The sequence below is a fragment of the Panthera pardus genome, unplaced genomic scaffold (assembly GCF_024362965.1).
Source record: "Panthera pardus isolate Hobbes unplaced genomic scaffold, ASM2436296v1 HiC_scaffold_24, whole genome shotgun sequence".
Lineage (NCBI taxonomy): Eukaryota > Metazoa > Chordata > Mammalia > Carnivora > Felidae > Panthera > Panthera pardus.
In genome coordinates this window covers 89,914,053-89,924,699 of record NW_026526810.1, presented here as the reverse complement: position 1 = coordinate 89,924,699, position 10,647 = coordinate 89,914,053, and the positions used below count along the sequence as shown (strand labels likewise).

The window sequence follows — 10,647 nt, the reverse complement described above, 5'->3', positions numbered from 1 at the left end:
AGGCAAGAAAAGGAAATAAAAGTCATATAGAATGGAAAGGAAGAGATAGAACTGCCTCTATTTGTAAAAGACATGATTACTTACATAGAAAAGTCCTAAGAAACCTACAAAAAAAAAAAAAACAAAACAAAAAAAACCCTTCTACAACTAATTAGTGAGTTCAGAAGACTGCAGGATTACAAGATAAACACAAAAATGCATTGTATTTCTATATGGTAGTAATGAACATATGGACAGTGAAATTAAAGATACAATAATGTTTATAATTACTCACAAAATTGAAATATTTAAGAATAAATCTAACAAAACATGAACAGGATGTGTATGCTAAAAACTGGAAAACACTGGCTAAATAAATCTAAGAATATCTAAAAACGCGGAAAGATGTATTGCATTCATGGATTGGAAGATTCAACATGGTAAATTTTCTCCAGTCAATTTTTCTCCAGTCAATTTTCTCCAGTTTAATGCAATTCCTACAAATTCCCAGCAAGACTTTTTGTCATTATAGACAAAATTACTGTACAATATATATGGAAAAGCAAAGGAACTAGAAAAGCCAAACAATTAAAAAAAAAAAAAAAGCGGGAGAAATCAGTCTATTCAATTTCAAGACTTGTTATTATATAGTTACAGTAAAAGACTCTGATCGTGATGGAGGGATAGACATATAGATTAATGGAGCACAATGGAGAATCTAGGTACAGACTCACACAAATATGCCCAACTGATTTGTGTATATGTATATATACACATACATGTGTATACGCATACATACACTATCGTAAAATATGTAAAACATACAATTTGCCATTTTAACCATTTTTAAGTATACAATTCAGAAGCACTGATTATGTTCACAATGTTGTACAACCAGTACCATCTATTTCCAAAACTTTTCCATCACCCTAAACATAAACTCTATATCCATTAAGCAATAATATCCTGCTCCCCTCAACTTCTACTTTCTGTCTCTATGTATTTGCTTGTTCTAGGTACTTCATATAGGTGGAGTCATACACTATTTGTCCTTTTGTGTCTAGCTTATTTCACTTAGCACGATGTTTTTTCAAGGCGCATCTGTGGCATAGCATGTGTCAGAACTTCATTCCTTTTTGTGGCTGAGTAATATTCCATTCCACATTTAGTCCACCCCTTCTTCAGTTGATGGACACTCAGAGAAAAGCTTAAAATTTCCCCCTTCCAAAATAAAAGTGAAAGTAGGTTGCTATTTGAACTTGGGAAGGTCTCAGTGTTCTTCCTCCCATTCATGACAAGGGGAGGAAGTCTAGGGGAAGATATTTCCCTCCTCACCAACTCCACATAGGAAAAACCTCAGGATTTTTATATTAGCCATACTCGGGGCCAGCAGTCATGCAAGATTAGATACTTTTCCCGTCATTCCTCTCAGAAATTATGCCCTTTCTCAGGGTCCAAGGTGAATAGACATAAACCAATTCACATTATTTGTTTCATATCAAGCAGATTCATTGTTTCCCTGTTTACACTTTTATTCTCAAAATTAACCTTTATCCCCAATATTAACCAACAGTTAACACTTCAGGGCACCTTGCACGTGCTCGATAACTAGTTGTTGGATGAGAGTGATTTAAGCTAAAAGTGATCGTCTCTCACCTTAGTCAGTGAAAGCAGTATGCAACTTAAAGTACTTGTTTTCCTACCAAAAGCCAGGCTGTTCTGATATATTAACCTGGGAAAATAATTAGCCTTGAGAATAGAAAGTCACGAAAAAGTAAGTCAATTTGCCAGTTATTCTGGCTGGCTGTGACATTAGCCTAAGTCTACGGAGGCCCCAAACAAAGGAAGCACTCTTCCAAACGCTATCTGATGAAAACGAAACATTCTAATTCATTCTAATACTTTCAAGATGAATAAATTAAATACAGCAGAAAGCTTTTGCCACGCTGGCGTAAAGAATCAATACCTGCGATCAAGTGTTAAATATCAGGATTTGAAGTTTTGATGTGGGCATGTGATTTATTCCACCAGATCAGAATCAATGTAATAAATAGCCAGGCTCGGATGGAGTTCTACTAAGTTCTAAAACGTTAAAACATTTCCGCAGAACCGTTGGATGAAAGTCAAAACGTATTCAAATTGAAGAAAATAGCACTCCCAAATTTAACTTTTATACTTATCGGTCCAGCGGAGTGACAGGGTGAATAATTTTGCCCACTACTAGGATTTGTTCTTAAGTTTTAAAACCTGCCACAAGAAAAGAGTTTCTGGATATATGAGATATCATTAACCATATTAAAGGCTCTTCCTCCATGTAGGGTGTGCCCAAGAAGTAAACGTTTACTATGTCAAAGTGTTCGTTCTCGTTAATGCATTGTTCGTGTATTAAATGTAATAGAATCAAGGTTAGCCCACAGGGGCTTGTCTCTGAAATGCAAATAACCTAGCCTGAGGAAAATCCTGCCGCCTGCAAGTGATCCTCCTGTGGTCAGCAGCGGCGAACCGGCAGCCTGTCAAAGGGCAGGGACAGGTGAGCCTTTGGGGGGATGATGCAGCCCAGTATCGGACCGCCAGATCCTGGGACCCAGGTGGTAGTGAGCACTTTGTCCGCCTCGCCCCCTGGCGGCCGCCCTCCCTTCCCCTGCGGGCCCAGCCTCTCGCTCGCTGGGTAACCCCGCCTCTCGCCTCCTCTCCCCCTCTCCCCCTTCGCCTCCAGAGTTCCCAACCACTTCAGGTCCCTGACCGCCCCCTTCTCCTCCCAGGGCAGTCTCGCCTCTCTCTTCCCTCTGGAGGCCCCACCTTTCCATGAAGTGGCCTCACCCCTCCCTCCCCTGGTGGCCCACCTTCGTTCCCGGAGGCCCCGCCTTCCCCCTCCCAGGTTCCTCTCCAGTTCAGCAGCCCGGGAGTAAACTTGCGCGATCCTGGCTGGCAATCGTACTCAGGGTGCACCAGTTTTTTTTCTCTGTGACCTCCGAGTCTGCTTTTCTTCTGCCACAGGGAGCCTCCTCCTCGGGTGTTCTCTCGGGCCTAGCAACTGAGGCCTCTTCGGCCCTGGCCAGCCTCAGCCTTGTCGGGTACTCTTGCCTGATGGCTGCTGAGGACGTAAGCTCGGACCTCGCTTGCCCTAAAGCCTTTTCTCCCGACCTGGGCAGAAAGCCTCTTCGTCTGACTCCACGCTCTTCGTCGTTTAGTGTCCCAGAAGGACTAATGTATAAAAGTTTTGAGCTCCATGGAGTGGATTTTTGTGGACGTATGGAGACAAACCATTTGGGATGAGTGCTAATGTTTAATAAGCACCTAAAAATTAACTCATTCAGGTTATGTTTTGAAGAAGCAAAACCTCAAATAGCCAGACAGGACCTAGTTTGTTGAACTATTTACAAGTAAACAACCTAGGGGTGCCTGCCTGGCTCAGATGGACGAACATGTGACTCTTGATCTCTGGGTGCTGAGTTGGAGCCCCACACTGGGTGTAGAGATTACTTAAATAAATAAAAGTTAACTTTAAAAAAATGTGCACATAGGTTAAAACAACAAGGCACAACCTAGATAATAAATGGTGGCCAGGATGTGGAGAAAAAGGAACCCATGTGCACTGTTGGTGGAAATGTAACCTGGTTCAACCATTATGGAAAACAGTATAGAAGTCCCTCAAGAAATGCAAAATAGAGCTACCATGTGATCCAGCAATCCCACTTCTGGGTGTATATCCAAAGGAAGCCATTATCTGGAAGAGACACTTGTACTTCTGTGTTTACTGCAGCATTATTTACAATAGTGAAGGTTTGCAAACAACCTAAGTATCCATCAATGGATTAATGGATTAAAAAAAATGCTGATCTATATATACATAATGATGGAATATTATTCAGTCTTTAAAAACAAAGAAATCTTGGGGCGCTTGGGTGGCTCAGTCAGTTAAGTGTCTGACTTTTGCTCTGGTCGTGAACTCACGGTTTGTACGTTCGAGTCCCACGTCCGGCTCTGTGCTGACAGCTCAGAACCTGGAGCCTGCTTCAGATTCTGTGTCTCCCTCTCTCTCTCTGCCCTTCCCCAACTTGCACTCTGTCTGTCTCTCTCAAAAGAAATAAGCATTAAAAAAGAGAGAGAGGGAAGGAAATCTTGTCATTTGTGACATGGATAAAACTGGAGGGCATATGCTAAGTGAAATAAGTTAGACAGAAAAAGAAAAATACTGCATGGTATCACTTAAATGTGGAATTTTTTTTTTAATGTCAAGCTCATAAAAACAAGAGTAGAAAAGTGGTTGAGCAGGGGTTGGGGAGGGAGGAAATAGGGAGAAGTTGGTAAATGGGTACAAACTTTCAGTTATAAGATGAAAAAAGTCTGAGGATCTAATGTATAATATGGTGACTATAACACTTTAACACTGTGTTGCATAATTGAAATTTGCTAAGAGAGTAGAACTTAAATGTTCTTACCAAAGGGGGAAGAAAGGAAATATGTGAGGTAATGGTTGTATTAACTTGATGGAAGGAATCCTTTTAATATATATGATATATATATTCATGTTGTACGCTTTAAATAGCTTACAATTCTATTTGTAAATTACATCTCAATAAAGCTGGAAGAAAAAGTTACAAAACCTTAAAAAAAAAAGCAAACACCAATTCAGGCTTGTGAATACTTGACTTAACACTGGATGTTATACATATTACTAATCTATAAAACAATGCAGGTAAAATGTATAGAATGATTGAAAACTGGTTAGTGTAATTGACCGTAGTTAGATTTAAATCATTATAAGCTATGCATCAAATTGAGAGGCTTATACTGCCACTAAAAGTATATTGACAAATGAGAAAAACAGAACATAAAAGTTTTATTTACAACATAATTATAATAAAAGTGGATATGAATAAAGAGGTTGTAGGAGGGCACAGGACTCAAACTAGAAAATCAGACCCTTCTCACAGGAGGTTGAGGCTGATTTGTCCAATCGGGGTAAGCTGGAGATGCCTATAGCTCTTTTTGTTCCTGTCCTTTCTGAGTTCTGGTTAGTCAGGGTTGTCATCTGTGAGCTTCCCTATATCCATTAGAGTATTGAGTATGCTACAATAATAGGAGACTCCCCCCTCAAATACAGTAATTTAAATGAGACAGAAGCTTAATTCTCATGTAACAGTCCAGAGGTAGAAGTGACCAAGGCTGGCAGGGTGGCTCAGCTCCATTAGGTTGTTAATGGACCCTGGTTTCTTTCCTCTTGATGCTCTGCTATACACCCTAGGATACTTTCTTCATTTGCATAAAGCTGGGGCACTGCTGTGGGTTTGCACTGGCGCCATCTAGCTCTGGGGAAGGGCAAAATAGCAGAAGTAGAGGACAAAAGATTTATTTGTAAGCAAATGATGCAGAGGCTGCAACTATCACTTGCACACATATTCCATTGGTGAGAACTTGAACACACTTGGTTGTGGGAGAAACTGGGAAATGTGGTTTCTGATGTGGAGAACAAAGGCAAAAAAAAGTGTAGATAAAATTAAATTTCCTTACAACTTGCAGCCCACTGACAAATACTTCAGACAGAGTATGACATTCCTCTAGGAACTCCCAACTGTCTTAATGTTAATACTTTACTAGTGGCAAAGAGGAACCTTAGCTTGACAGAAGCTAGGCCTCCAGGATCCTGTAAGTCTTAACATAATGAAAATCCTTTTGGAAACTTTCTTTGTCTCTACTGCCCCAACAAACTTAAAAGTATATAACTTTTGTTCCTCACAATCCCAGTGCAGCTCTTTCTGCCCACAGGTTCTGTACCCATGCTTTAATAAAACCACCTTTTTTTGCACCAAAAATGTCTCAACAATTGTTTCTTGACCTTTCACTCTTGGACCTTACATCAAATCCCATCAGTCTCTAAGTGGGGTTTCATCTACCCAACTAAACATTAGTAAAAGGTGAGAACAGACGGGGACAACTACCATTCTGCCACATTTCCCCCATTTCCTTTAAATCAGTTCCTTCTTCAGAGGAGTTCCTTTACTTTGGTTTACACATAACCCTTATTGCTGGCAATCAAAGTACCTTAACTGATAGCTCATTCTTCAGGTCTCAGTTTAAATGACACTTTCTCAAGGAGGCTTACCTGACTACTTTCTCTAAAGTATGTCCCTTCCCCATTCTTGCCGTCATTGCTTTTCTCTCAGCACTTTGTTTCCTGAATGATACTTATCACAGCGTATACACTGTGATAAGTACCCAAGTGTGTGTGTGTGTGTGTGTGTGTGTGTGTGTATTGCTGTTTTTTGTTTGTTTCCCCCAAGTGTCTGTTTTCATCACATCTCATCTCTATCATCTAGCACAGTACCTGTCATTGGATAGGCAAGAAAAAAATATCTGCTGTTAAATGAATGAAACAGTGGTCAAGGATGACTGAAAGAGTTCTGAAATGACCAAATAAATATTTTGGCAAAGAGTGAGAATACGGGAAATTGGCCAGGTAAGTTTGGAGGTAGGAATCAGAAGATGGTCACTTTTGCTTGCAAAAGTTGAATTTGAAGTGTTGAATGATTTCAAGATGACATCCAGTAGGCCACTAAAAATATAGATCTGGAGCTCTGGAAAGAGCATCATATTGGAGCTATAGATTTGAGAGCCTTGACAATTGGTGAGATCACTCATGAAGAGAATAGCAAGAAAATAAAGATTTAGAAGGGAGCTACAAGGAACAGCAACATTTATAGGGTTGGCAGAGGAGAGACTGCCAAAGCTTTGGAGGACCTGTCAGAGGCTGTCAACAAGAACCAGGGAAAAGAACATTTCAAGGAGGAGGTAGTGGTCATAAATGACACAAACTGGGGGTGGGGGTGATAAATTATGTGGACAGAGGTCTTACAGGGTCCCTTAGATCTGCCAGTTGGGAGCTTAGGCATGGGAGCATCAGAATAGTTTTAGTGTATAGGTGGACTGTGGACTAAAGATGGAATGTAGGAAGTGAATGTAGTAATTGTATAACATGCTTTCAAAAAAGTGCAGCCATGAAAACAACACAGATTCCATTTGAAAAGAGAGGCAAGGCCAAAGGAGAGCTTTTAAGATGAAAGAAAGTTCAGTATCTCCACAAGTAAAAGAGAGAGAGATAGGATGGGTGTGGAAATGACTGATGGAGGAATTTTTACCTACTGGATTTGAGATAGGAAGCGACAACAAAGTTGTCCTTCCGTGAAGATGTATTAGAGGATGGAGTGGCAAGAAGTTGACAAAGTTTTTCTGATGGCCTTTAATTTATCTATGAAGGAGGGAGCAGTTAGGTGATGCAACAGAGGGGGAAGTCGGGACTACCTTCCAGGAGAAAACAGGAATGGGGAAGATCGTGACCGGACAGAAGTCTGGTGGTTGGAGATCTACTATGGTTGGAAATCCTTTTTTCCTTCTTCTCCTTACCCCTTCCTAACCTAGACCTGTTCCGAAAAACCCTCCAGGCCGCCAAATCCTAATCCTTGCGCCCATCCACCCAGACACGATTTTTCTCCAACAATAACGGGCAACGAACACGCGGGGACGACAAAAGCAGATCGTTCCCTTAGGCTTCCTGCATTTCAGTAGTGAAAAGTGAGCGGGCCCCGGCACTTTTGCGGACCCCCAACCCCTTGCTACTACAGGTTACACTTCCTCTTACAGCTGTACGGAGAAAGGACCTGCTTGCTGTGGACAATGAGACATTTAGGGACAGATGGTTCCCTGGTAAGTAACTTCCTCGAAAAGGTGCAGTATGTATTAAAGCCTGGCTTAAGTACAGGAACACAGCGTTCGGAGCAACACGCCCAGAGCCTAAGTCCGAACAGCGAAAGCGGCTTCACGCGCTCGGAGCCTAGTAAAGCAGGACAGCAACCCATCCCCGAAGACGTCACACGACCTCAGCCTCCGGACCGCCTCGCACTGGGCGTATCCATTCCCGCAGCCCCGCCCCTGCTCCGCCTCCAGATAACGTCATCCTACCACAGCCTCTAGTACTTCTTTGCAGGCTCTCCGAGCGCCGGGCGCGGTGGCGCGCGCCTGTAGTCCCAGCTACTCGGGAGGCTGAGGCAGGAGGATCGCTTGAGCCCAGGAGTTCTGGGCTGTAGTGCGCTATGCCGATCGGGTGTCCGCACTAAGTTCGGCATCAATATGGTGACCTCCCGGGAGCGGGGGACCACCAGGTTGCCTAAGGAGGGGTGAACCGGCCCAGGTCGGAAACGGAGCAGGTCAAAACTCCCGTGCTGATCAGTAGTGGGATCGCGCCTGTGAATAGCCACTGCACTCCAGCCTGGGCAACATAGCGAGACCCCGTCTCTTTTGTTTGGCTCTCTGGATTTGAGAAGCCTGTGTCTCCTAAATAAACGGCAGAAGCTTCCCCCCATCTTTTATGTGCTCAGGAGCCGACTAATAGGCGCATTAAAAATAAGTGAAATGTAAGTGGACTATATTACTGACTCTCCCCACTATTTTACGTTTGTCTCCTATTTTGTGTCTCCTTTAGTAGGTTAAAACTCACCCGCTGACACAGGATATTTGGCGTTTAGTAGCCACCTCATTGCTGACCCCTATCGGACCATCGCCAAAACTTCTCTGCTAAAGACTGTTAATCACCCTCGCAGCCAACAGGGGCTGCTCGTTCACTCACAGCCTGTTGGAGAAAATGGCTGCCGGGCCACAGCACCAAAAAAATGCGCCTCTGAGCCCAGATTGCCCAAGTTCTCCTGGCGGCGGTCCAGCTTGCTGCTCTGTTACCACTGTTTCCCCGGACCTTTCCTCCCCACGTCCTGCCAGGAAAGGTTACCTTCTTTCACCACAGTTAGGTCAAAGTTTTTGCTTTCAAATATTGCAGACGGAAGATCTGACAGATGAGCAGCCTTCCACCCGAATCCTTACATTCAACTGTTTATGGATAGGGCTGAGCTTCCGACGGGGTACCCTGCTACTCCTTCCTTGGGTGGCGGGGACAACTTAGGAGGCGCCCAGACACCCTTGTGAGAGCAGAGGCAAGGGGCCAGCGGGGCCGAATGCTGTCACCCGGTCTCCCCTCGATTCTTGGATTGCCAAAAGCCAACGTTAGAGATGGAAGGAAGCGCCGGTAACTTCGAGCCCCCCGCGCGCGGCTGCATGCGAACTCAGTGTTGCGGAGAGCAAAACCTCAGCGCCCGCCACCGAGCTGCCTCGAGCAAGGCTGGTGTCCCTATCTCATTTTAAAAAGGAAATACATGAGCAAAGTTTGAAGGAATAGAATTTTCAAGTTGTCAGAAGTTCTTGGTTGTGATTGTAATTTCACCTCTATGAAAGAACTGGCTTTTAAAGGATTCCCTTTTAAATTCAGACATTTTAGGGGCTGCGGAAGTTGATCAAATATCCACATCAGTCTTAACATTAATCTGATAATCTATTGGGAATTTAAAGACTAAGCACTAAACACAGATTTACACCACTTGTAAAATAACAAGGAAAGGGACAGTGTAGCAAGCTTTTCATAAAGCTAATGGTATTCCATTTTTTTGAGGTGATTCTTTTTTTAAAACAAAAATAACTGTTAGAAAAGGCCCTCCTTGAACAAATATCTTCTTCTGGTGCTTCTGGGTCTACCCTCCACAACATCATGGACTAAGTCCTACTCCAATTCTTCAGGACATTTGAAGACTTTAAAAGTCACCTCCAAATCAATGCACTTTCACTAAGTGGAAATATACAGAAATGCATTTTTACTTTTTAAATCTTTACCCCACTCCACCCAGAAAATAGGAGAAAAATACTTTGAACATTTTTTTACCCCCACCCCACCCCCCTACCCCCCCAATGGATCCCTAAATTTAGCCCAGAATGACTTAACTGTGACTATAAGGACTGCATTTGAGTTGCCACCTCTGCTGCTTTGGAGTTTCTATTTCCCTTCAGTCTTTTCCACCACCTCTAGGAGAACTTCTCAGCTTTCTGTAACTGAAGTGTGGTAGGCAGAATAATGAATGACCTCTCCCCCCCCCCCCCAAGATGTCTACATCCTCGTATTGGAACCTATGATATATTACTTTACATGGTAAAAGGTATGAGTAAATTAAGGATCTTGAGATGGGGAGATTATCCTGGAATATCCCAGGGGGCCCAGTGTAATTACAAGAATCCTTATGAAGAAGGCAGGCAAGACGATCAGAGTCAGAGAAGAAGATAAATACAGCCTGGAAGTAGAGATTGGAGTCCTGCAAAGCCACCAACCAAAGACTGTGGACGGCTTCTGGAAGCTGGAAAAAGCAAGGAAACCAATTCTCTCCTAGAGTCTCCAGAAAGAATGCAGCCCTGCTGACCCATCCCGGACTTCCGACCTTCAGAACTGTATGATAAATGTGTGTTGCTTAACCCACTGAATTTGTGATACTTTGCTACGGTAACAATAGAAAACACATGAAAATACATGAGAGGGGTCAAGGTTAGTCTGTACCTGAAAAAAACCCCTATGAGGTCAAGAAGAACTCATTACAGTAACTGTCTTCTGTAATATACTTGTGCTTTTTTTTTAAGAACTTTTCATGTTGAACCAGTTTTTAGGGTTGATACCTTTTCTCATGGTTTGTATTTCTTTAAACTATAAGAATTTAGAACTCATCCATCCATTCATCTAGCCATCTACCCATTCAAAAAATTGTTTAAGTAAGTGCCGAATATTTACCAGATCATATATTTATA

The 10,647-nt window shown here is 42.7% G+C and overlaps 1 long non-coding RNA gene across 1 annotated transcript; it reads left to right on the top strand.

Annotated features, from left to right (window-relative positions):
* Window positions 1-1,177: 1,177 nt before the first annotated feature.
* On the top strand, window positions 1,178-5,795 carry LOC128773009 (uncharacterized). The gene is made up of 2 exons (XR_008417188.1): window positions 1,178-2,509; window positions 2,981-5,795. It is a non-coding gene; the product is annotated as an uncharacterized LOC128773009 (long non-coding RNA).
* Window positions 5,796-10,647: the final 4,852 nt, after the last annotated feature.